The sequence below is a fragment of the Podarcis melisellensis genome (assembly GCF_964234715.1).
Source record: "Podarcis melisellensis genome assembly, chromosome: 2".
In the NCBI taxonomy this organism is placed as follows: domain Eukaryota; kingdom Metazoa; phylum Chordata; class Lepidosauria; order Squamata; family Lacertidae; genus Podarcis; species Podarcis melisellensis.
In genome coordinates this window covers 24,010,878-24,038,313 of record NC_138529.1, presented here as the reverse complement: position 1 = coordinate 24,038,313, position 27,436 = coordinate 24,010,878, and the positions used below count along the sequence as shown (strand labels likewise).

Here is a 27,436-nt window from a genome sequence, read left to right as displayed (position 1 = left end):
ATTAATTATATTTTATAGTAGGTATAATCCGTGTCCATTGATTTCACGCACACACACTTTAGCTAAAATGTTCCCCCGTTGTGTTCTCATTACTGGTAGCTGGTGAAGGGGGAAGATGTAAAAGATAATGGACTCAGAACCCTCTGGCTACCATAATTCAAGCACTGGTATTTCCCCCCCCCCCTGAGATTTCAACACTTATCTTTGTGTGGTTGCTTCTCTAAAAATATATTGTTATTGCTTTGTGCTGAGTGACATGTGGAGCTCTTCACCTTTATTGTATTTTCCATTTGGAAAGCTCGTTTTTTGTTGTTTTTTTTGTACGGGGTATTACTTTGTACTTGGTAACAGCCAATACAAGGAATGAGTTCATTTCACCTCATCTTACCTGAACCTCCAGTTCCATTTCATTTATTTATTTTGGATTGCCCATTTGCACTTTTTGAATTATGGTGCTGGAGGAGACTCTTGAGAGTCCCCTGGACTTCAAGAAGATCCAACCGATCCATTCTGAAGGAAATCAGCCCTGAGTGCTCACTGGAAGGACAGATCGTGAAGCTGAGGCTTCAATACTTTGGCCACCTCATGAGAAGAGAACACTCCCTGGAAAAGACCCTGATGTTGGGAAAGATGGAGGGCACAAGGAGAAGGGGACGAGATGGTTGGACAGTGTTCTCAAAGCCACCAACATGAGTTTGACCAAACTGCAGGAGGCAGTGGAAGACAGGAGTGCCTGGTATGCTCTGATCCATGGGGTCACAAAGAGTCGGACATGACTAAACAACTAAACAACAACACCCATTTGCACTACTCCTAGGTAGGATCCTGCCTGCTGTTGTAGCTTTACGTTCTCCATCTGTTGCCATACGTTTCAAGTCCCCCTCTACAAAGACTTCACTGTGTTCCATAGAGTTCACCAAAGCAAACTAAATGTTGACAGGAGCTCTGTTCAACACATTCTTGTTTGCATGCTTTGTCCAGGTATGATCAACCTGTTTCCCCAGTTAGATTTCCTTTGGCTATTTTGTTTTCTTGCTTATCCTCATGTTCAACTTTAAGGCATCAGATGAAAAGGAATCCAAACCTTTGGTGCCCTGAACTGGTGGTGAAACCAATAGCTACCATTTGCTTTTTTTCTAAAAGCCAGATGGGGAGGGGGAAAGATATGGAAGAAATTTGGTTTGGCTCGCACCTCAACATGACCCCCACCTCATCTGTACTTCTTGAAACAATGTACGAACCCAACTGCAGCTATCATTCGAAATTCACACTTCCCCAAATGTTGTGATGCAATTCTCCAACAGTGAAAAAGTACCAAAAAAGTATATTATCCTGTAAGTGTGTGTGGGGGGGGGGATAAAATAACTTTGTCCTAGGGCTTGCCAATTGGAAGGTTGGTGGTTCGAATCCCCATGACGGGGTGAGCTCCCGTTGCTCGCTCCCAGCTCCTGCCAACCTAGCAGTTCAAAAGCACATCAAAGTGCAAGTAGATAAATAGGTACCACTCCCAAGGGAAGGTAACCGGTGTTTCTGTGTGCTGCTCTGGTTTTGCCAGAAGTGGCTTAGTCATGCTAGCCACATGACCCGGAAAAACTGTCTGTGGACAAACATCGGCTCCCTTGGCCTATAGAGTGAGATGAGCACCGCAACCTCAGAGTCGTCCTGGCTAGACTTAACTGTCAGGGGTCCTTTGTTGTTGTTTAGTCGTTTAGTTGTGTCCGACTCTTCCTGACCCCATGGACCAGAGCACACCAGGCACTCCTGTCTTCCACTGCCTCCCGTAGTTTAGTCAAACTCATGCTGGTAGCTTCGAGAACACTACCCAACCATCTTGTCCTCTGTCGTCCCCTTTTTCTTGTGCCCTCCATCTTTCCCAACATCAGGGTCTTTTCCAGGGAGTCTTCTCTTCTCATGAGGTGGCCAAAGCATTGGAGCCTCAGCTTCAGGATCTGTCCTTCCAGTGAGCACTCAGGGCTGATTTCCTTAAGAATGGATAGGTTTGATCTTCTTGCAGTCCATGGGACTCTCAAGTGTCTCCTCCAGCACCATAATTCAAAAGCATCAATTCTTCAGCGATCAGCCTTCTTTATGGTCCAGCTTTCACTTCCACAGGGGTCCTTTACCTTTACCTCACCAACACTCCATCTGTGATATCAGGAAAGTTAATCACACCAAAGGAAGAGTCTTCAAATTCACATCCTCGTTACTGGGGCAGTCAAGCAAAACCCTAGATTAAAAAAACATATATCAGCAACGGAAAACTGCAAATCCGTAGCGGGAAACCTTCCCACTTTAGCGATAATTGCAATTTCCTTTACTTAAAATCCTAAATTAGACTTTCCATTTTGAATGGGTAGAAGGAAGTTGCTAAACGTCACTCAGCGCTTGAAAAGAGGGGTCTCCCTTTTTCCAGATGCCCATATCATGGTCGTGGATATCATGTTACATGTTTTCTTGAGCGATTCCATTCTCAAAGTACCTGAGAATTTAAGAGATGCCCAAAGACTAGCAAAGGTTCTGTTTAATGTCTTTCAGCACTTCATTTCCAGAGATTACTTTCCAGGGAACATGTTGAACAAAAGACTTTTTTCTCTGTCTCTATGTTGCTCATTTTAGCAATGTCCCTCTCCCCTCTAGTGCCTGGGCCTTGTATTGTCTAAAGTCGTGTTTGGAAATAAATAAAGGACCTTTACTCTTTTTCATTCTGGCAAGTGACATTCACGTACATCAGCCATGGTAACGTCTCATAGTTTGAGGAACTGCAAATTATACTTCAAACACAGGGGTTTGGGTTGGTTTGTTTTTTGAAATAATTTTTATTTGATTTTACGTGTGGAATTATAACATTGCCAAATACATATCAATATTTAGAGATTTCTCCGAATCTCTAGACTTCCCACCTTCCCCTCCATGGGTCCTATTATCAACCTTTTCAACTGCATATTATTTCATCATCCTAGTTTTATGTCTCTCCATTTTATCCATAGTAATTTCTACATTACAAGTGTTACTACAATCCTGCTAATGTTTTCATCTACTTACAGTGGTCTCTCAAGTAAATTGTATTTTTTTCCCATTCTTTATTAAAGTTTTGGTCTTCTTGGTTCTTGAGCTTTCCAGTCAATTTTGCCATTTCGACAGTCCAACAGCTTAGTTTGCCATTCTTCTCTGGTAGGGACTTTGTCTTCTTTCCATCTCTGGGCCAGTAACATCTGTGCGATTGTCATTGCATACATGAAAAGACTTTTCTGCTCCTTTGGAACCTCGGTACCTACAATTTCTAATAAAAAGGCTTCTGGTTTCTTTATAAAAGTTACTTAAATATATTTTTTTCAATTCATTATATACCATTTCCCAGAATGCTTTTAATACCTTCCAGTATTCCAGGTCCACCACATATGATAAAGGGTACCTTCTTTTTCTTCACATTTCCAACAGATATTTGTACTCGTTTTATACATTTTTGCTAACTTACTAGGAGTCAAATACCACCAGTACATCATTTTCATATAATTTTCTTTCAGCCTACAACACGCTGAGTCAAACACAGGTTTAATGTATATGACTATATACATCAAGGGTTCCCAGTGTGGTGCCCGCCAGATTTGGACTACAAGTCCCATCATCCCTGGTCATTGGCCGTACCGGCTGAGGGTGATGGGAGATGTAGCCGAGAACATCTAAAGGACACCATGTCAGCTATTTATGAATTGTACATGGTTGCCCCAGTAAGGACTTTATCAATAGATTGGGGTAGAGCCCTTTCTTCTCTGTCAGTAGACACTATTGCTGTGGATAATGTGTAGTTAATTGGCACATGTGTCAGACTGGACCTTCGTGTTGCCTGAAACACAGATTCCACACAGAAAAGAAGGGGTGTGTTGTGTCATATTGCCCAACTCCGGTTTCTCTGCAATATTTAATGTAACTTGCCTCTTGTTTTGACTCATGATGTCACAATGTTGTACCTGTCCCTCCCTCAACAGGGGTGGAGAAACAAACTACAGTGGTACCTCGGGTTACATACGCTTCAGGTTACATACGCTTCAGGTTACAGACTCCACTAACCCAGAAATAGTACCTCAGGTTAAGAACTTTGCTTCAGGATGAGAACAGAAATCGTGCTCCGGCGGTGGGGCAGCAGCGGGAGGCCCCATTAGCTAAAGTGGTGCTTCAGGTCAAGAACAGTTTCAGGTTAAGAACGGACCTCCGGAACTAATTAGGTACTTAACCCGAGGTACCACTGTACACTGTGACATAATTCCATATGTGGTTAAAATGTTACAAAGGAGACAAAGAGAGTAGTTACTATATTCAGTAACTGCTGCCTTGTTCCAGTGGTGTGAGATTCCATCCGTAGGTTACTACATGAGTAGGCAAACTAAGGCCCAGGGGCCGGATCTGGCCCAATCGCCTTCTAAATCTGGCCCATGGATGGTCTGGGAATCAGCGTGTTTTTACATGAGTAGAATGTGTGCTTTTATTTAAAATGCATCTCTGGGTTATTTGTGAGGCATAGGAATTCGTTCATTTTTTCCCAAAAAATATAGTCCGCCCCCCCCCCAAGGTCTGCTGCAATTTTCCAGTTTAAAAATGGCCTGCTGCAAGATTTATCCATAAAAAGACCCCCATAATATGGAAAGCTGGATCTTGCAGCGTTACTACAAGTGACAGCAATTATGCAAACATTATTTGTTTAAACAAGAACTAATTATAACTGGGGTGGGGCATCTTCTTCCCTGTTATCCTTGGGTCCATCTACCTTGCATTCATCTGTTGTTCTCCTTGGGTCTATTTTTAAGCCCTTTGCAGCAGGGAGCTGTCACCTCCTTATTTGTAACCCTTCCTGTTTTGTACATAGTGTAGCACAGCGGTGAAGAATCTTTGGCCTTCCAGATGTTAGTGAACCACAGCCTTCACCATGCTTGGCCATTGGTCAGCCTAGCTGGGACTGGTGGAGGTTTTTGTTCAGCCACGTGCTGGATGGCCACAGGCTTCCCCACACCTAGTGTAGTAGTGGTAGTAACAGTAGTAACAACCAGACTGAAATACCCCTGAACATATGGGAAAATAATATTTGGGATATAGCAAAGTCTGAGCGTCTCACCGGACACAAGAGGGCAATTAAAGACATAATGAATAAAGACACCTTACAAGGAATGTGGACCCATTTTAAAAAATATGTTAATGACCACAATCAAGATCTTTTTATACAAACCGCTCAGTACTCTCAGTAGAGGGGTTATGTTAAGTAATATGTTTGAATATTGAATGTGTAAGTTTATGTGTAGAGACAATGGATAAAGCAAACACCTTTGGTTGTACTGCTGGATAAGTGTTTAATAGTTATTGTATTTAAAACCAATAAAATTGTTTGTTAAAAAATGCATTATCAGATTTCTTTCAGTTTTATCATTGGTCCATAGAAGACACACATAGAATTAAGAAGCCGTCATTTCTTAAATTTCCTTAAATATATATCTCTACATTATGTCCTGCTTTGATGTTTGGAGTGATTTTAATTACTTCAGTGGGTTAAAAAAAAACCACCGCTATTTAATGAAGCAAACATCTTGCCAAAGGGTCTCTGTGACTTCTGAGTAAATGTAAAAAACATATAATCTACTTGCATTTTTGTAAGGATGCAAAATGTTTTTGCCTTGAGCGTTACTAGTAAGACTGGAGAAAAAGCTCATTCAGGTTGAATGATTCCTCACTCCTTCTCTTTTCTTAATATTAATTAAACACAAAGTACAGTCCATTAAACTCTAGTGATGTAATTTCTAGGAAGATCATCAAATGTATCTCAGAGGTATTTTCCATCTCTCTTTTTCTAAGGAAAGTTGAATTTGTCATAACAAAACAGAACACAACCTGAGAACAGAAGGTAAAACTGAACCAAGGAAGAGGCACCAACTGTAATTGTTTTACCCCCTTGTTTAGCCCCATCAGACTCTCAAATTAAATATTATCTTGAGTTACGTACAAAATTTGGATTACATATATTGACCAGAGAATGTACAAAACGAAGCTGAGCGCTGCACAAGTTGGGACAAGGTTATCTGAAAAGCTGCATTCTCCAATATAAACCTGTCCAGATTTCAAGATTCTGTTCCACTAGCATCAGAAGCTCCTTTGTCAGGACCTTAAGAGAGGATTTTCTCAGTGGTGGAACCCAAGCGCTAGCCAAGGGAGAGCTGGGTAGCCCCATCTCTGAAAGGAGCTACCCACTGGGAGCCGGAGACATTTTTTTTATTTATTTAGTCTGGTCTTTGGTCCATAAACTGACTTGAATACATGCTGCAACATTTACACTTTAAATGAGTTTGTTTTTATTGACTTTTTTATCTGCCTGTAGGGTTGTGTTGTTTTTGCTTTTTATTTTATTGCTGCTTTATTGTGTGTGTGGTATCATTGCTGTTAGCCACTTTGTGCACCATTTGGTGTAAAGGAAAGATAAAAAGTTTAACAAACAACCAAAAGGAAGCTATTGTCAGCAGATATTAGTAACATCAGATTGAATCATTCATTTTCTAAAGAATGCTCATTGCACTTCATCGCAACATGCTCCTAGAGGTTGTTCTCCTTTTGCCATGCTGACATGTGTGCATGGCTGGACTTTACATGATTTTCCAGGCCAAAAGGTTAATGAACCACAAAATATCGGAGTAAAACGTGAGCACATTCAAAAATCCCATTTATAAAAAGTCCATTTAAAAACAATGCAAGTGTCAAAAAAAATTTATAGATCTATAAATTCAAGCCATTTCCACTACTCCCCCCCTTCCTCCCAGGGTATGGAAGTGTTGAATGAATGCACAAGTGATTTTTCCACATTGTACCTACCTCTAAACTCGATCATCTGGCAGAGGTGAGAAAGGAAATCTATCCACAGGAGACTCCAGCAGAGCAATAATGTTTAAAGTTTTTAATGAGGCATTCTCATATGATAGTTAAAGTTTCTAATAAGGCACCCCTTGAAATTACATCCAGACAATTGAAAACATGAATTCGTTATTTGATGGAAATCCACTATCGGCCAGGTTCCTTTGGTTTGGGTTTGGTTCGGTTTTTAATATTTCCAACTCATATTTCTTTCTGTGTCCATTTCAAGAGCTGAAAAGAAGAAACCATGAGGGGGGGGGTATTCCCACCCCTCCCTTCTACAAATGCAACTTTTCCAAGAAGCAGAGTGTATCAAATCACTTTATATTAGCATCATTCCTCCAGATGCTCCAGCAGCTTCTGGGATTCCATACATTGTGTCCAATAAAACGTTTACTGTTTCTCTACAAAAGAATGAAACATGTCAGGTTCATAAAACTGCTTGCCAAGGATGCAATGACTTTTAACACTAAATGTTGATGGGGTAAAAGAACATGGTGGAAAGTAAACACAGCCCCTTCCCTGCATGGTTATCCAGGTGGAAAATTTTCTGTGATTTGCCACCTGGATAACATCATATGCTATTGTCACTGCTAATGGCGTGTCTTGGCTCCTGCCCCTCAACATACTTTCTTGGGAATGTAAGAAAGTAAAAAAAAAAACTTCTGGGAAATGATATATAATGAGATGAAAAAGATCTTGAAATATACATTTTTTAAAAACCAGAAGCATTTTTACTTGGTATTATAGGTGAGGATATTAATAGACAAGATGTTCTTATATGCAACAACAGCGGCAAGAGTATTGTTAGCCCAGAAATGGAAACAAGAAGAAATTCCGACGAAAGAAGAATGCCAGACAAAATTAATGGACTACACAGAATTAGATAAAACGACAGGAAGGATTTGAAACCTGCAGGACCAGAGATTACCACAAGACTGGAAGAAATATATGAACTATTTGAAGAGCAACTGTAATCAACAAATTATGCTAGTAGGACTACAAGAAGTTTTGTAAGGAGAAATAAATGAAACATTGCAAAGTAGAGAAAGAATAGATATTAATTATGAGATTTAAATGTAATAGTGAAAGTAAGAAATGTATATTAAGTGAATAGATTGGAAAATTATCAGATGTGATTGATGGAAGTAAAAAAAATGGTATAAGATATAAAAGTATGTTTAATTATTGTTGAAAATGATATGTTAAAAACTAATAACAGTTTATATATATTAAAAAATGCAAGCAGAGTTTCTAACTTGTAAGTAAGAAATAGGTCTTTGTTCAGCACAGGCTCAGCAGCGGACACAAAGCTCACGAGTCAGAATTCAGGAGTTCAAGAGCTGGTTGAGAAGTTCGGAACTGGGTAGAAGCAATGAAGATGTCCCAACAGTTTCCCTGCCCTACCTGCCAAGATTTTAAAGGTGAAGTTAGGCATGCTCCCTTGCAAGACTTGCTCGCCCTGCAGGGATGTTGAGATTGCAGGTGCCTTCTCTTTCAAGGTGAGTAGGTCTGCTCCTACCTGTGAAGGCCTCTAGGCAGTAAGACTTCCACCTCCTGTTTGGCCATTGCCACTTCTGGTTCCCCCTTTCCCCTCTGTGGCTCCAAGCCCTCCTGAGATTCCACTGAGCCTTTCCACTCTGCACGAAAAGGGTGTGTGGGAGCTGTCATCCCTGATTCCTCTTCCTAAGCAACAGGGTTGAAAGGGGAGATCCCACCCTCCCAATTCAGGTTCACACCACTCAGCCTATCTCCTCTGTTTCTTCATTCTGTGCCAGCCCATGCTCATGCCTGGCAGTGCTGACATGGTCGTGTTTCTCTGGAGAAATGGGGTGAAATGGTTTCCCCCTCCTCAATTCCTCTGTTCAAAAGTAGGGAGGAGAAATCTGAGAGGTCACTTGCACACAGCTCGGATAAGCCCTCATTCATTTCCTTTGCAGAGATAATCGGTAACTGAAAACTCAGCTCCCTCGGGCTATGCTTATACAAGGGCAATTACACTATTTATCGTGTAAACAGAAGGCCCAGTTAAATAGCAACTTGAGGGAGCAGCATCTTTGGCTGGGATATGGAAATTTGGACGCTCATTGCTATAATCTGTGGTTACGACTTCCAGCTCTAACAGCAATGCCGGGAACCAAACCAGAGCCTCCTGAGACCAAGAGAGCCTTTATAGTAATCTGATAATACCTTAACAGCTAGCCATCTTTGCTCCATGCTAAATTAAGGGCCTCATTTGCTTTGAAGCAGCTTGCTTGCTCTTTTTGTTTAATCCTACATAAGGATGAGGCTGGAGAAATGCAGAAGAGAAGGGGAAAAAGATCCTCGTTTTCTCCACTTTGCCCTTGCGGGCTTTGGAGAATGCAAATAAAATCTCATTTTCTCATGCTATCTGATTTTGGATCTTTAAGCCTTTATTTCTGGTTTCCAAATGGCAAGTCAAAGCATTTGGAATAATGCAGTGAAATTATAAAGGGGTCATGAGATAAAGAACTACAGCAGGCATAGGCAAACTCGGCCCTCCAGTTGTTTCGGGACTACAACTCCCATCATCCCTAGCTAGCAGGACCAGTGGTCAGGGATGATGGGAGTTGTAGTCTGGAGGGTGAGTTTGCCTATGCCTGAACTACAGTATTGTTGCCAGTGTTGTTGTTTTCATTTGATTTGTGAATCGTTTCCTCTGAAGCATCTCAATGTAATTTCTCAATGCAGCAAAAACATATATAAAAATTGCAGATATAAAAACAATGGAAAATTATTATATATACATTGGGTTACAGACGCTTCAGGTTACAGACTCCACTAACCCAGAAATAGTACCTGGGGTTAAGAACTTTGCTTCAGGATGAGAACAGAAATCATGGTCCGGCAGCGCGGCGGCAGCAGGAGGCCCCATTAGCTAAAGTGGTACCTCAGATCAAGAACAGTTTCAGGTTAAGAACAGACCTCCAGAATGAATTAAGTTCTTAACCCGTGGTACCACTGTATAAAAATAATTTCACATCCAATGCAGGTACCAGCTGAGCTGAGAGCATCATAATAAAAGACCTTCTAATTAGATGGTTTGTTGAAATCTCCACAACTGGGTCCATGGCCTCTTCAGTCCTTGGCTCCAATCAGAGTGCATAGGCTCCCCCTCTTTATCCCTGGTCTCCTCTCCCATGTCTCCTCTTCTTTACTGCTAGGCCCTCACTGCAGTCTCTTGGAACTGAGTTTCCTACTGCAGGTTGAAGTTCCAAGTGGGTCCCTCCTCATGACAAGTTGAGATCCCTCCTCTAAGAGATGACAGCAGAGACAGCTTTAGACAATTTAGCACCTTGATCAACAAACAGGATGTCTTCGTGATGAGCCCTGGCATACCCAATACAGCTGCTCACAAATCTTCCGGCAGGATTCAGCGCTGGATATATTGGAAATGTTTCCCATATTCTTTCTCCTAAAAAGTGCCGCCTGCAAATTTTACTAAATTGTGCAATCTCTCCTCCAACCCCAGCACCATCAACACAGCAGTGACCTACATTGATGCTGTGCCCCAGGAGACATTGCTCTCTTTTCTTTTCTTTTCTTTTCTTTTTCTTTTTCCTTGCTTTCTTTGGCTTTTTATTATAAACCACATCATGTTTACAGTGCTGCCAGAGTTCCTCACACTTTATCACTGTAAGCCTCCTGTTAAGGTCAACACAAAGGAGCATTTTGAGGCTCCTCAAGATGACCTTTTTATCAAGCATCCATCCTGATTGACTTGGACAAAGCTGACATGGTGGTTTGACTGTTTCTGGTCTTCCCTGAGCATTTGTTCTCATTTGTTTACTGAGCGGTTACAAGACAATGGGCAGTTGTCCTGCATTCACCCCGATTTGCTTGTGAGGTGTTTACACATCTTCCCCTTAATCATTTGTTCACCCCCACCCATTTCCAAACTGCAAAATGTCCATCTCCCCTCCAGCAAAAAAGGGGGGAATTTGTGTGGGAAGGTTTACTTTAGCAGAGTTAAACAATCCCCTTTATAAGTTTGTGCAGCGATCAGCTTGTTGCTGACTCGTCTGAGTTCTACTAATAAAGATGCCTTCCTGGTTAAAAATCCCTTTGAATCCCTCTTAAAGAATACACACACGAATCTGATTCATGTTAATATAAAACTATTTTACTCTCAGATTCATTCAGGTTTACAGAACTGTACCTGAAGGCAAGCTTAGGTTACATAAGAAGCAAATAAACTATACCAGAGGGAAGTTGGTCCTGAGGTAACTGCAACTGAGCAGTTATCTTTCAAAACTACCAGCAACCGACAAACTGGTTGTCACAGCAACTGGTTAGAACATGGAGGCCATTTGTCCTCTGTCGGAATGCACTTGACTGCACCTTTACATCCCACAATTTGTTGTGCAAGGGCAACAGAGCACTTTAATCTACTTTAAACATGCAACCCTAATGTGCTTGAATCCCTCCTACAAACTAGTATCTGGAGGTACCCAATGGTCCTATCCAAAACCGAGAGAAGTCTGTGGTTGTTAGGAAGGCATGAACATCCTCATTTTGTGTGTATTCCTTTCGAGCACTCACAAAAGTCCTCCCCTCCTCTCAATTTAAGGGCTACTGCTAGGAAAACTGAAGAAACAGTGTGTCCTGTAAGAGAGACCCTTGAGGAATAAGGGATACATTTACCCACCAAGGGACCCCATTAAAGGGGTCCAGGGGATAAGATTCTGTCCAAATGCCCAGACAGGCCATAGAATTCCCCACATGGCATCCTGGAGGGAATGCTCAGAACTGATGCAAGTCATAAGGTGATCCTAAACCCAGGATCGACCATGAAAGAATAATCACCCAGCAAATGGGCTGGTTGATTCATAATACACACCCAATGACTATGCCAAAACCTACTGACTTCTGTAATCAATAAAGTTGTGGCCAATTTGATCCCAATATATTGTCCTGTCGTTCTTACTCCTTTCCAACTCCCAATGGCCCTACGCCCACTGCTCCTGGAACTACAAGCCAGGAATAGCCAAACCGGTGCCCTCCAGATGTTGTGGACCACAATTCTCATCATCCCTGACAATTGCCCACACTCGCTGGGGCTGATGGGAGTTTTAGTCCAAAACATCTAGAGGCCCCCACGTTGGCTACCTGCTGCCATAGACCATTTAGTGGTGTTGCAGAAAGAGTGCTGTTGTCAAGATGGGTTTCCAGCCCAAGATAGCAGCTTGTGTATAATTGTAAACGTCAGTGTCTGATTCCTTATTTTTCAGTGAATATAACTTTATTGCTTCAAACGGCCATGTGAAAGGAAGGCAGCACCTTTGAAAACACAGCCTTAGACTCATGAAGTTGACAAATCCCAATAAAATAATTGTATTGGAGGGTATCTTTGTAATAGATCATGGTTTCTTATATAATGCAATAGAAAAAGGTTTAAATAAAAACACTGTGGAGCTGTGGGTGGGAAGTCAATCTACGAAACAAAGTTGTTATGCAATTATCTAATTTGAAGCTAATTTGAGAAATTTTGGAAAACTCAATAAAAAATTATATCGGAGAAAATGAAGTTGACAAATCCAAATGTTGACATTCAGCAGACCTGGGCCATTTCCAGTTCAGATGCAGTCTAAGAATCAGTTACACTTTAAAGATTTTCCAGTATGAAATGCCACAGCCTTGGAGGATGCAGAAATCAGAGGGAGGGAGGGAGTTAAAGAAAAGCCATTGCAATATGATTATAGATTGTTTCCATATTTGCATATTGGACTTCTACCCCACTCTTCCTCCAAATTGCTCAAGCAGCTTGCATTCAGTTGCCAGGCAGTCTCCCATCCGGGCAGCTAAACCTGCTTAGGTTCCACACCAGACCAGCAATACAGACACGCCTTCAAAACATTCCCATAGCCATAATTAGCTTCATCTCTTTCTTAGCAAATCAGGAAGAAGGAGACTAAAAGAAGAAAGCGAGAAGAAAGGGGGAGAAATCAAAGGAGGAAGGAGGGGGGAGAGAAAAGGGGGGGAGAAGAAAAGAAAAATTAATTAAAAAAAGAATTTAAAGAAAGAAGAAACACATTTAACTTCCGATTAGACTCATTGTATTATTATTTCTATTGTTCTTTCCACACAGTTCCAAATTACTGTATTACTTTCTTTATTTTTATCAGATACCAAAAACATTATGTTACTTATTTTTCAAGAATCATTCTAGTTCTGCCAGGAGATGTTTATTATTACAATAGTTTTTCAGATATTCTTTAAAGATGGTCAACTGTAATGAATTGATGAATTAGTTACTGTTGATCTATTGTTATTGTCGAATCTTAAATATTTTTTTTTAAAAAAAAAACAACCATTCCCATAGCCATATGGCTCTATTGCATGCCTGTGTCCACACATCACAGACTTTTAGTGCATTTGACTCTTTCTTCATATTGTCCTTGGAATGCTGTGCATTTGTTAATGGGATAGTCCCATCAATTGTATTCTTTTAAGCAATTCAACAGCAGTCTCTTTGGTCGGCTGCTATGAAGGATTCGATGTATATCCAAAACATCGCACGTGGTATGGTTGTCATTTTTCTCAGCATGTATAAAAATCTCATCAGAACAATAAAAAATAAGCTCCTGTTAACATGTGGTTGGGCTGGGCTTCAGATATGACTATGTTGATTTACACCAGTGGCAAAGCAGTCCCCTCAATCCTTCGAGACAATTACGATTCCATAATCCAATTCTCTTGAGCACGGCCCCATTATTTTACTGCAGCGGCAGCAGTCGAATCTGTATCATGTATACAACATTTTGTCATCCAACCCACAAAACACTTGCAGCTGCAAGAGTCCCTTTGAGTTGTTCTGGTCACGATCCAGAGAACCATTTCTGGACAATTCATTAAGTTCTATGCTCCAACTCTGGCAGATGATGAAAAGGTTGCTGGATCAAAATTGCAAAACAGAAGACACAGTGGGCTTAGTCAGGCCCAATTTGCCCAATTTCTAAGCAATAACCCAACCACGAGAACTTCATTGCCTTACCACACACTGTGACACAAGCTGACCAGTACTTGAACAATTGCAGATTAAATGTCACTCCCTGCTTTGAATTCATATTCATGAACCTTAAAGCCTAAACTCAAAGTAGTATGTTTAAAGCATCAATTTATAAATTGGGGGTGGGGGGCCAAGATTGAACTAATTCACATATGAAATTGGATTCTGGGTAATACTAATGTCAAGTCCCTTTGTCTCAAAAAAAAAAAAGCTGCCCCATTAGAGCAGGGACTTTCACCTTCACCACAAGACTCACCCACCCTCTTTTCCCTATTCTCCCCAAATCTTCCCCAGAGGGTTGAGAAAACAGCAAGGAGCATCACCTTGATGACAAAGGTCTGTATAGTTAAAGTTATGGTGTTCCCAGTAATGATGTGTGGAAGTGAGAGATGGACCATAAAGAAGGCTGATCACGGAAGAATTGATGCTTTTGAATTATGGTGCTGGAGGAGACTCTTGAGAGTCCCATGGACTGCAAGAAGATCAAACGCATCCATTCTTAAGGAAATCAGCCCTGGGTGCTCACTGGAAGGACAGATCCTGAAGCTGAGGCTCCAATACTTTGGCCACCTCATGAGATGAGAAGACTACCTGGAAAAGACCCTGATGTTGGGAAAGATGGAGGGCACAAGGAGAAGGGGACGACAGAGGACGAGATGGTTGGACAGTGTTCTCAAAGCTACCAATGTGAGTTTGACCAAACTGTGGGAGGCAGTGGAAGACAGGAGTGCCTGGCATGCTCTGGTCCATGGGGTCACAAAGAGTCGGACATGACTAAATGACTAAACAGCAGCAACAACACAAGGAGCATGGGGGGTGCAGTGGAAGGAGAGGGAGAAGACATCCCATTGCACTAATGAATGACTTCATTGGAGACAGCCCTTTATATTCAAACCAGGCTTGGACTGGACAATACTTCAGATGAAAGACTCCTTCAGACAGAGGGCTGCTTTCTGCAAAGTAGGGAACTCCCTGGATGTGTTTTAAGCACATGATTTTCAGCAGAAACAGAAAGGAGGGAAACTAGGAAGATAAGCTATAGCACAATAGCAAAAAAATAAAATAAAAATGGGATGGAAGCTGTCATCTGTGTCTTTCAGACACCAAGCATGGCAGGCTCAGGATTTGACTGCAAGATCACAGAAAACCACCTGGTTTAGAAAAGAAAAGGCAAGCTGCAGTTGTGCTCCATATATTGAAGGTACCCAAAGGTTCAATCCTTTTGTTGGTTTTGCCATGTCCGCCACCCTTTCCAGTGCCTGGCAAATGTAATCTGTGAATTTGTCATGTTATGTAGCCCCGAGTTACATATTATGCGTTAGAAGTGTTTTTCTGGAATCTAAGACAGACTTACCTGAAGAAGCATAGCATGCAATGTAACTAATGACTCTTGCCATATGGTCAGACCCACATATTAAAATTACGTACTTTTGGAATCTACAGTGTCAGGTAAGATTGGTCCATTTATTACCACTGCATTTTCTAGGTATGCAATTCCTGCACGTGCACAAGCAACTTGAACAATTGTAAAATCCATATAAAACCGACCTTGCACATTTTCTCTAAGACTGTTTCAGATGCTGCCACAGGATGTGCTTGCTAAACTGGGACATGCTGCTCCACGTGTATGTATCATTGTGTGAAGTGGTGCTCATGAAGAAGAAGAAGAAGAAGAAGAAGAAGAAGAAGAAGAAGAAGAAGAAGAAGAAGAGGAGTAGTAGTAGTTTGGATTTGATATCCCGCCTTATCACTACCCTAAGGAGTCTCAAAGCGGCTAACATTCTCCTTTCCCTTCCTCCTCCACAACCAACACTCTGTGAGGTGAGTGGGGCTGAGAGACTTCAGGGAAGTGTGACTGGCCCAAGGTCACCCAGCAGCTGCATGTGGAGGAGCGGGGACGCGAACCCTGTTCCCCAGATTATGAGTCCACCGCTCTTAACCACTACACCACACTAGCTCTCATGAAACTCAGACTGAGTTTAACCACATAAGCAAAGATACATGAAAACGAAGGATTTGGTTCATGTTGTTCAACTCAGTGTGACCCGTGGGTCCCATTTCACAGGAAAAGCTAAGGTTGCCTTAATGTGACAACAATCTCAGGTTCTCCTAAATATCTGGCACAGATATTGCGGTTCTGTTTTTCCAGCGCAGTTACTGGACTGGAACAGGGCAGGGCAAAATTCCAGAGGTATATTTTCAGAATTTTTCCCAGGAACACTGAACTGCTAACATTTTTAAAAGAAGAACAGTTTGTTAGTTTTCGTCTCTTTTTCCCCCCTTGCAAAATTTGACCGTGGCATAATGGACGGGTCTCCACTGAAATCAGCTGAGAAATTTTTTAAGGGCTTTTGATAAAAGTGTGTTAGAAAGCACACAGCAACACCAGCTACTGGTGATTCATTTGCCCCAATGAGTTGGCTTCTGCAGTAAAATTCTTTTTAGAAACTACAGCCTCTTTCTGCCTCCATATTGAATTTAATGGATAAATTCTCTCTCTCTCTCTCTCTCTCTCTCTCTCTCTCTGTTTGTTTGTGTGTGTGTGTGTTTAAAAAAAATGTTATGTCACTGCTGTAAACATAAAAATAAAAAAAAATCCCAATATTTCACAGCCTTTGTCTATTATTTCCTTAACTTTTCCAAGGGAAACAGCTGATTTTGCAACTACTGGAGCTCTTGTAGAGTTCAACGAAGTCATTATACTTCTAGGGAGGAATACAACAGAGCTAAGGGGATTGCTCCATCAGCATCTAAAGGCAAAACTTGTCCATGGATTGAGCAGTTTGTGTTTGCACCTCTCCAGCAACCTTTCCTCTTCAGCTGTGGCTAAATTATGTGCAATCATTTCAACCATGTGTAATTGAATATCTGGCATATGCTCTCTGGCCAATCCTGAAATAATGTACTGCCGCCCCATGCATTGTAACACCTCAGTACCCAAATTTATATTTTTAAAATTTAAATTATAGGCAGCACAATGCCTATGTTGTGTGTAGCAACAGATAACTATCACTGTCTCAAATGAAAATTAACCACAGCTTTTCTATATCAGCAGAGAGCCTCAGATAGCAAAGAAACCTTGCCTTCATGGATTCAGATTTCCAAATCTGCAAACCATTTCTCTGTCCCCTTAATTTCTCTCAGAGCAATGAAAAAGGCCCATATTGTTCTCATTTGTCTTCTGTTTCCAAAGGCCTGTACTCCATGAGATTAGAAATGTCAGTGCATACATTTCCGATTTGTAAAGGAGACTATGCATCATGCTGAAATCGACTCCAGAAATACTCATGATTAATAAACTTCAAAGAGACTGGGCCTTTTACTCAACCTTTACAGAAAAACAAACCATCGCAAGGGTTACAGTCTTATGGAAGTAGATCATTCCTGGATGCCAACAGTCAATACAAGAAGTTAGATTTGCCAGATATAAACCCAGATACTTATCTTTGGCTTATAGTTTCACAGTAGATATAGAAGCCATGACCTATATATGTGCCTACTTAGGCCTACTTAGGGAAGCTCATCTCATGGCCCAGAGAAAGGGCTTTTTCTCTGCTGTGGAGCTCCCTTCCTTTGGAGATACAACTGTTCCCCTTATTGATGGTTTCTTGAAGGCAACTGAAAAAGCACAGGCATTGGGGTAAGGACTGTAGGTCAGATGTGTTTGCTTTAAACCCCAGGTGAAGCATTTGAATGCTTCAATAGTTTGCTGACGCTTTGGTTTTATATGTAACATTATTATTTGTGTCTCCTACCCTGAGATCCATTGGAACAAGGGTGGTCTACAAACAAACAAGAAAACAAATGTGATGTAGGTGCAGGGTGTAGGTGTACATGGTGCAGCAAAGCATGTGTAGTTATTATGTGCAACTAGCAAAATTCCCATCATTATGACAGAATAATAATAATAATAATAATAATAATAATAATAATAATAATAATAATAAAGTATTTATACCCCGCCCATCTGGCTGGGCTTCCCCAGCCACTCTGGGCGGCTTCCAACAAAATATTAAAATACAGTAATGCATCAAACATTAAAAGCTTCCCTAAACAGGGCTGCCTTCAGTTGTCTTCTAAAAGTCTGGTAGTTGTTGTTGTTCTCTTTCACATCTGGTGGGAGGGTGTTCCTTTCCTCCAAGTTTATCTCCATTCCCCCCTTATGCATTGCTCCACATCGGAGTTTGTTTCCTGGCCACATTCACAGAATGCTTGGCTAGTGCTATTTTTCAATGGACATAAATTGTGATCTGTAGAGCCTAATTTGGCACACTACCGAGGGAATATTTCCCCATTAATACAGTATGCACAGTGCTAGATGTTCAGATCTGGGCCTTCAGAAATTAAGGTATGCAAGGGAGAATGGTGTCTCCTTAATGAAGTCTTGCGACCCATACTTGTTTTAGAGATTATCGGCAGGGTTGAGTTTGTCCTTTAGATGGGGGAAGCTGTGGCCCTCAAGATGTTGTGGGACTCCAGTTCCCCCATTGACCCCAGCCAATGTGCTCAGGGGTGATGGGAATTGTAGTCCAACGACATCTGAGGAGTAACATGTTCCCCATCCTGCTAGAGAAGATAGCATCAATATTAAATACAAAGTAACTTTCGCAAGGTCCAAGAAGGCAGATATGATTCTCTGGACTGTGTACAAAGCAAGAGACAAAGTTATACTAAACATGTGAATAAGTGATGCACAAGTATGTGGACTCTTCCCAGAAAACGTCAGAGCAATCACTTGCATACATCACACTGGGATATTTATTTATGTCGTGGTTAGTTAATAGAGAGATCAGGACATAGTCTTTTAATCATCCAGTGGTCTATCACAGAGCAATTTCAAATTAACCAAAGGCAATCATTGTGTCTATTTATTTATTTATTTATTTATTTATTTGTTGTCCTCCTTTTCGACCAAGAGGACCAAAAAATACTAATTCATTCCTGAATTTTTCCCACTTTTCCAGGGCAACTCCCCTGCCATTCTCCATCTAAACTCTCTCCTCCTTCCACCCCTCTGCTGCAGACCACGTAACAAAAATGTTTCTCTTATATTAATTTTGTTGCTCAAGCAGAGCAATTGATTACTACTCAAGCTGTCATACGAAAGCTTGAAGTCAAGTGACTCAGTTGTGTAGAGTTTTATTTAAACCATTTGTCCAGTCAGGATGCATGGGCAATCACCAGGTTGGTCACATGCAAGTGTAGTGTAGTGGCGTAGTGGTTAAGAGCGGTAGTCTTGCAATCTGGTGAACCGGGTTCGTGTCTCCGCTCCTCCACATGCAGCTGCTGGGTGACCTTGGGCTACTCACACTTCTCTGAAGTCTCTCAGCCCCATTCACCTCACAGAGTGTTTGTTGTGGGAAGGGAAAGGAGAATGTTAGCCGCTTTGAGACTCCTTAGGGTAGTGATAAAGCGGGATATCAAATCCAAACTACTACTACTACTACTACTACTACTATTCTTCTTCTTCTTCTTCTTCTTCTCCTCATGTGACTCTGGCTTGTTGCAGGTCTATTTCTTTATTTCTTCTTGTTGCAAATCCTCTTTGCAGGAACACCTGTTTGCAGCTGGTCTCACATTAAATATCAGTTTAAGGGCTACCTGACCATGACAACATTTCAATTTATTTATAATATTTCTTACCTGCTGTGATGGGACGATGAGCTGCTTGTGCGTAAAATGCAAGTCCCTCAGAGTTTGATCAGGCTTTCAAACCTCTGCCTGTGACGGAGCCCCTCCAGCATGGCTGCGTCAATCACTAGTAGTATCCGAAAGTGGCTGCTTTCGGAAACGTTTCCAACATAAAAGCTCCTTAACGGAAACACGTCGTCTGGCCTCTCGGCGTGACAGTTTCCGTCGAGGTGTGGGTGTCCCTATAGGAGGTCCTGAGACCTCCCCACTGGTTTCGCTTGAAGCGTCTCTGAGCCATCCCTCCGACTCACTTTCCCTTGGAGTTCTTGCTCGCCCTCTACTGGTTCCCTCTTCCGCTGCTACTGCTCTCTCACCCTCAGTGAGCCTTTGCGCCTCCGGCGCTTTAGATGTCAGTTCCCTGACATCCACCTCCCCTCCAGGGCCCCCTTCACCCCCTCCCGTCTCCTCTCCTACTGGCGGTGAGGAGGTAAAACCCTTGAAAGAACCTCCCTCATCTTCCGACGTCGCGAACACTTCCTTCCACTTGTTGCTGTTCCTACTCTCTAGGTACTCTTCGTCATCAGAGTCCACTCCCTCTTCCAACTCCGACTCCGCGAACCCTTCCATTTCCTCTTCCTCATCGGTGGTGCCAAAATACTCCCTCCTAAACCTTGCTATCGGCTGAGGTTTCCTCGGGAACCTTTGATGGAACGTTTCTGTTAAAACCTCGTCATTGACTTCCTGCGCACTTACCCAGGTGTTTTCTGACTCCGGTTCCCCTTCCCACGCCACTAAATACTCCACCTGATTTCCCTTCCACCTGGAATCGAGGATTTCCGCTACATGGTTGCGGCGTTCCCTCTCTTCCAAGGCTGGTCCCCTGACGTGCTCCCCTTCACCTCCTCCCCTGTATGGTGACAGTAACGACCTGTGGAACACTGGGTGCAATTTCATGTGATTGGGTAATCGGAGTTTGAAAGCTACCGGGTTGACCTGCTGAATCACCTCAAAGGGTCCCAATCTTCTGGGCCTCAGTTTCTTACAACCCCCTTTGAACGGCAACCCTTGGGTTGACAACCACACTTGATCCCCCACCCTTATGGTTTCACCTTCCCTTCTGTTCTTGTCTGCCTGCTTCTTATATTGTGCCTTAGCCCTTTCTAAGTTGAGCTGGAGCTGCTGATGGATGGCTTCCATCTCTTCTACAAAATGTTCAGCCGCTGGGACGCTCCATCTCTCCCCTCCTTCCCCTGGAAATGCCCTGGGGTGACACCCGTAATTAGCCAAAAAGGGACTCATCCCTGTGGACACATTCTCCGCATTATTGTAGGCAAATTCTGCCAACGCCAACTTTTCGACCCAATCGTTCTCTCTGTCATTGACATAACACCTAAGATATTGTTGAAGAATGCCATTTGCCCTTTCCGCCTGCCCGTTGGTTTCAGGATGCCGGGCAGTTGAAAAATTGACTTCCACGTGTAACAAGCTCATGAGCTTCCTCCAGAACCTGGAAGTAAATTGTTTGCCTCGATCTGAGATCACCCTCGAGGGAGCCCCGTGCAACCTAAAGATATGTTCCACAAACAACTTCGCCGTTTCTTCCGCTGTGACTGCATGTGAGCATGCTACAAAGTGGCACATCTTAGTTAACAGGTCTACTACTACCATGATGGCTGTTTTCCCCTTGGACCTTGGCAGATCCGTCATAAAATCTATTGATATCGCTTCCCAAGGCCGTTCTGGTGTGGGTAAAGGTTCTAATAACCCTGCCGGCGCCCTTCTTTCCCCTTTGGCTCGCTGACATTGGTCACACCCTCTTACATACTCCCTTACATCTTCCCTCACCTTAGGCCACCAAAATTCCCTGGTAACCAACCACATGGTCTTGTGTTGCCCAAAATGTCCCGCCGTGGGGCTATCATGCAACTGCTTGAGTACTCTCCCCCTCAATTCACCTTCGGGTATATACAGTGCCCCTTTGTAATACAATGCCCCATTTCTTTCCTCAAAACCTCCGGGGCTCTCGCCCTCCCCCCTGAGACCTCTGAGCTTATCCTGGGCATATTCATCATTTTCCGTTTCCTCCACCAGTTCTCGTTGCCCCACCATCGCCGCCCCACACACCCAGCGGTCCTCCGGGATGACATTTCTCTCTTCGATCACCCCCTCCCCTTCCCAATATTCTGGTTTGCGTGAGAGCGCATCCGCCCTGACGTTTTCTGGGCCTGGCACATAACAAATCTCAAAGTTAAATTTGGAGAATTCCTGTGCCCATCTCACTTGTCGTTGGTTGAGCACTCGAGCTGTTCTCCAATACTCTAAATTTTTGTGGTCGGTGCACACTTGCACCTTGTGTTGTGCCCCAATTAATAAATGTCTCCACCTCCGGAATGCTTCGTGAATGGCAAGTAGTTCCCTGTCATACACCGTGTAATTCCTCTCGGACTTATTCAGCTTCCGCGAGAAGAAGGCACACGGTCTCCACTCCGACGCACTCCTCCCCGGTTGAAGAAGGACCGCCCCTACCACCCGGTCGGATGCATCTGTTTCCACTCTCATGGGTTTTCGTAAATCCACATGCAGAAGTTGTTCTTCCGAGGCGAAAGCCCTTTTCAGTTCTTCAAAGGCTCGATCCGCCTCTGCCGTCCAAACAAATTTCTTCTTGCTGCTGAGACAGTCGGTGATGGGCGCCGTCAAGTGGGCAAAGTTCTTGATGAACTTCCGATAAAAGTTCCCAAATCCCAAGAATCTTTGCACGTCCTTCTTGGTCTTCGGTGTCTTCCATTCCAGTACCGCTTGGACCTTGCCTGGATCCATGGCCAATCCCTTGTCTGACAAGCGGTACCCCAGGAATTCCACCTCCTTGGTATGAAACTGGCACTTCTCCAGTTTCACCCACAGCTGGTTGGCTTGCAGCCTGCCCAACACTTCTCGAACGTCCCTCACATGCTGTTCCTCATTTTCCGAATACACCAACACGTCGTCTAAAAAGGCCACACAATTCTTGTAGAGCAAAGGTCCCAGAACGTGGTTTATAAAAGCTTGAAAACACGCGGAGCCCCCTTGTAGACCGAAGGGCATAACGAGGTATTCAAAGGCTCCCAACGGGGTAAACATGGTGGTCTTCCATTCATCTCCCTTCCTTATGCGTATCAGATTGTACGCCCCCCGCAGGTCCAGTTTTGTAAAAATCTTTCCCTTCCTTACTCTGGTCAAAATGTCATCAATTCGGGGCATAGGGAAAGCCAGGGGCTCCGACACTGCATTGAGGGCCCTGAAGTCACACACCAGTCTCGGTTTGTCTGTGTTCTTTTTGTCCACAAAGAACACTGGGCTGCCCCCCACCGCTCGGGACTCTCTGATGAAACCTCGCTTCAAGTTTTTGTCAATGAACTCCCTCAGCTCCTGCATCTCCCTGTCTGACATGGCGTACAGCTTGCCTACTGGGAGTTGGGCCCCTGGGAGTAGGTTGATTTGACAGTCAAAGGGTCTATGCGGTGGCAGTTTGTCTGCTTCCCTTTCGCTGAATACGTTGCTCAGATCTGCGTATTGCGGGGGCACCTTCCCTTTGTCCATCACTTCCATCCCCGCTAGGGTGACTCTGTCTCCTCCCGAAACCTTCCCCTCCTTGCAGTGTTCTAGGCAATGCGCTGACCCAAAGGAGACCACCCTCTGATGCCAGCCCACTAGCGGATCGTGTAGCGCCAGCCAGCTCATCCCCAAAATGATGGGCGCTCCTCCCAGGATGGCCACATTAAACGCTATCTGTTCGGTGTGCCTTGCCACTCTCATTATCATCGGGACAGTCTGTTGGCTAACTTCTCCCCCCAACAGCTCTCTGCCGTCAATCGTAGTCACCTGCAAGGGGTTACTTAAAGGGATAGTCTGTATCTGGTGCTCAGCTGCAAACTCCTTACTCATGAAATTACAGGAGCTGCCTGAATCCAAAAGCGCCTTGACCTTTAGTGGGTGTCCGTTTGGCAGTTCTAGTAACACCTCTATCACTAAAGCGGGTCTGGGGGGTTCTGGCATGGGCACTTTCATTGCTCTTTGGCCTGGCTGCTGTGCCCCAACGGTGGCAGCCAGGCGTTGGCTTTTACTTGCTCCTTGCCTTCCTCTTCCTTTCCCCCAACAGCTCCTGCCATCCCTTGCCATTCCTTTCTTTGTGGGCAAACTCTGGCAAAGTGCCCTGGCTGTTGGCAGAGATAACATCTCTTGGCGCTCTTTCCCTCCTTTTTCCGCCCTTCACTGGGATTTGAAACTGCGCGCGCCCGCGCTGTTCCAACTTCCATCGGCTCTGCCGGCGGGAAAGGTGGCTCTGGAATGTCTGGAATGCGGAACTCCCTCCAACGGTCTCCTTTCCCTTCCCGCTTTTCCATAGCCCTCGCCTCCTGGCGCGCTCCTATGGCCAGCGCAGATTTGGTTAACTGGTCCATAGACTCCGCCCTGGGGCCCCGGGAAAGCTCATCTTTGACGGTTGAAGAAAGCCCCTCTTCGAAAAGCATTTGGATGGGCTCCGCCGATAGGTCCCACCCCAATTTGTGAATCAACATGGTAAATTCAGTCCAGTACTCACGGACAGATCTGCTTCCTTGCTGGCAAGCCATTAACTGCCTTCGCACCACCCCCTGCTCAATATCGCTGGAAAACATCAGGTCCATGGCACGAAAAAACTTCCTCGTGTCCTTTAAGATCTCATTATTCGCTGCCATCAGGGGTCTAACCCAATCTTTCGCCCCGGATTCGAGATGGCCAATCACATACGCCACTCGCGATTCCTCATCGGGGAAGTCATCAAACTGCAAGTTTAGAGCGTATTGCATCTCTGTTCTAAAGGCATGATAGTTCCTGGGATCCCCCCCGAATTTCTGCACCAATCCTGGCACCTTTCTGGCGAGCGGGGTGGTTTTCTCCTTTCCCTTTTCTGCATCCTGAGCCCTCCTCTCCTCAAGCCTCGCCGTTTGCAGCGCCAACTGGATCTCCAACGCCCTGTACCTTTCTTCCAGGCTTGGACCTCCTCCAGCTGCTCCTGCTTCCCCGGTTCCGGCTGGATTGCTCATGATGCTTCTCCCTGCACAAGCTGGCTTTCGGAGACTTTCGGATTGCTGTGATGGGACGATGAGCTGCTTGTGCGTAAAATGCAAGTCCCTCAGAGTTTGATCAGGCTTTCAAACCTCTGCCTGTGACGGAGCCCCTCCAGCATGGCTGCGTCAATCACTAGTAGTATCCGAAAGTGGCTGCTTTCGGAAACGTTTCCAACATAAAAGCTCCTTAACGGAAACACGTCGTCTGGCCTCTCGGCGTGACAGTTTCCGTCGAGGTGTGGGTGTCCCTATAGGAGGTCCTGAGACCTCCCCACTGGTTTCGCTTGAAGCGTCTCTGAGCCATCCCTCCGACTCACTTTCCCTTGGAGTTCTTGCTCGCCCTCTACTGGTTCCCTCTTCCGCTGCTACTGCTCTCTCACCCTCAGTGAGCCTTTGCGCCTCCGGCGCTTTAGATGTCAGTTCCCTGACACCTGCCCTTGAACATAAGTTCCCAGAGCAGGTTACAACAATGGAAAATACAATTATAAAAGCAGATAGAACCATTTATGTTATCAGCAAAATAAAACCAGTGCTTTCTTGATCCATTGCATGACTACTCAGAAGTAAGCTCCACTGTGTTTATTGAACCCTGGGAACTGTCGCCTACCTCTAACACAGCTACAATCGCCAGCACCCTTAACAAACTATAGTTCTCGGGAGTCTTTGGGAGAAGCCTTGCGACTTAAACGTTTGGTGGGGAAACAAAGCTTGCCTTCTTCAGATTTTATTATGGATCGAAGCTACTATAATCCAAGAAATTACTCACTTATTCCACTTCTCTGAAACAAAATATGATCACTCTTCGTGGAATGCAAATATATCTCAGGGGAGGATGGTTTGCTCTATTTGTTTTGGTTTGGTTTTTTAAGCAACCTCATTTTCAGAGCAAATATAGCATCGTTTGTGGACTTCTTGTTTCATTACTTCGTGTGCTCCACAGCTGCTTTGCACTTGCCTAACACGGAAAGTCAGCGGCCTTATGTGGTAATTCTCCCTCATCCCCCATGCACCCAGCTTTGGAAGTATCTGTTAAAACTGCATTTGCACACACATACGCACAACCACTGCCAAGTTGTTGGTTTTAATAAAAAAAATGTTGTTTTCTCTCCACAGCAAGACTGTTGTCTTGTAGAACAGCCTTGTTACTGATGTGGATTTTCAGCACCTAACACAAGAAGACCAACTGAAGTGAGTTTGTCACAGGGAAGTGAAAGCTGGTGTTTTCCTTGTGGCAAAAAGCATCATTCCACTCGTCTAATTATAGTATTGTAGAGTTAGAAGGCACCTTCTAGGGTAGTCTAGTCCCCCTGCAATGCAGGAATCTCAACTAAAGCATCCATGACAGATGGCCGTCCAAACTCTGCTGCAAAATTTCTAATGCAGGAGAGTCCACAATCTCCCAAGGGAGACCATTCCACTGTCAAATAGCTCTTATTGTCAGAAAGTTCTTCCTGATATTTAGTCAGAATCTCCTTTCTTGTAACTTGAATCCATTGGTTTAGGACCTACCCTCCAGAGCAGAAGAAAACAAGCTCGTTCTACCTTCCATTTGACAGCCCTTGAGATATTTGAAGGTGACTATCATACCTTCGATCACTGCAGATGGTGACTGCAGTCACGAAATTAAAAGACGCCTGCTTCATGGGAGAAAAGCAATGACAAACCTAGACAGCATCTTAAAAAGCAGAGACATCACCTTGCCAACAGAGGTTCGAATAGTTAAATCTATGGTTTTCCCAGTAGTGATGTATGGAAGTGAGAGCTGGACCATAAAGAAGGCTGATTGCCAAAGAATTGATGCTTTTGAATTATGATGCTGGAGGAGACTCTTGAGAGTCCCATGGACTGCAAGAAGATCAAACGCATCCATTCTTAAGGAAATCAGCCCTGAGTGCTCAATGGAAGGGCAGATCCTGAAACTGAGGCTCCAATACTTTGGCCACCTCATAAGAAGAGAAGACTCTCTGGAAAAGACCCTGATGTTGGGAAAGATGGAGAGCACAAGGAGAAGGGGACGACAGAGGACGAGATGGTTCGACAGTGTTCTCGAAGCTACGAACATGAGTTTGACCAAGCTGCAGGAGGCAGTAGAAGACAGGAGTGCCTGGCGTGCTCTGGTCCATGGGGTCACGAAGAGTCGGACACGACTAAATGGCTAAACAACAACAACAACAATCATACCTTCTCTCAGTCTCCTCTTTCAGATCACTGCTTCCAAGTTTTGCAGGTGTGGGTGTGTGGGTAAAGGTGAAGGTAAAGGTGAAGGTGAAGGTGAAGGTGAAGGTGAAGGTGAAGGTAAATCAGCTGAGGGAGCTGATGTTTGTCCGCAGACAGCTTTCCGGGTTATGTGGCCAGCATAACTAAACCACGTCTGGCGCAACGGAACACCATGAAGGAAACCAGAGCTCATGCAAGCGCTGTTTACCTTCCCGCCACAACGGTACCTTTTTATCTGCTTCCACTGGCATGCTTTCGAACTGCTGGGTTGGCAGGAGCTGGGACAGAGCAAGAGGAGCTCACTCCATTGCGGGGATTCGCACCGCCAAACTTCTGATCAGCAAGCCCAAGAGGCTCAGTGGTTTAGACCACAGTGCTCAGATAGATAGATGATAGATGATAGATAGATAGATAGATAGATAGATAGATAGATAGATAGATAGATAGACAGACAGACAGACACAAATAAGAGAAGTGGTAGAGTAAGCCTTATATTACCACTATGGATTTATATGTGTTATTAATTATTATATTTACATCCCACCTTTCTTGGATGGAGCATGCATCTTATCATACATGGAAGTTATCT

The 27,436-nt window shown here is 43.8% G+C and overlaps 1 long non-coding RNA gene across 1 annotated transcript; it reads right to left on the bottom strand.

Annotated features, from left to right (window-relative positions):
* Positions 1 to 6,913: 6,913 nt before the first annotated feature.
* LOC309363983 lies at positions 6,914 to 11,668 on the bottom strand. Its single transcript, XR_014165689.1, has 2 exons — positions 9,903 to 11,668; positions 6,914 to 7,289 (listed from the first exon to the last, which is right to left on the bottom strand). It is a non-coding gene; the product is annotated as an uncharacterized lncRNA (long non-coding RNA).
* Positions 11,669 to 27,436: the final 15,768 nt, after the last annotated feature.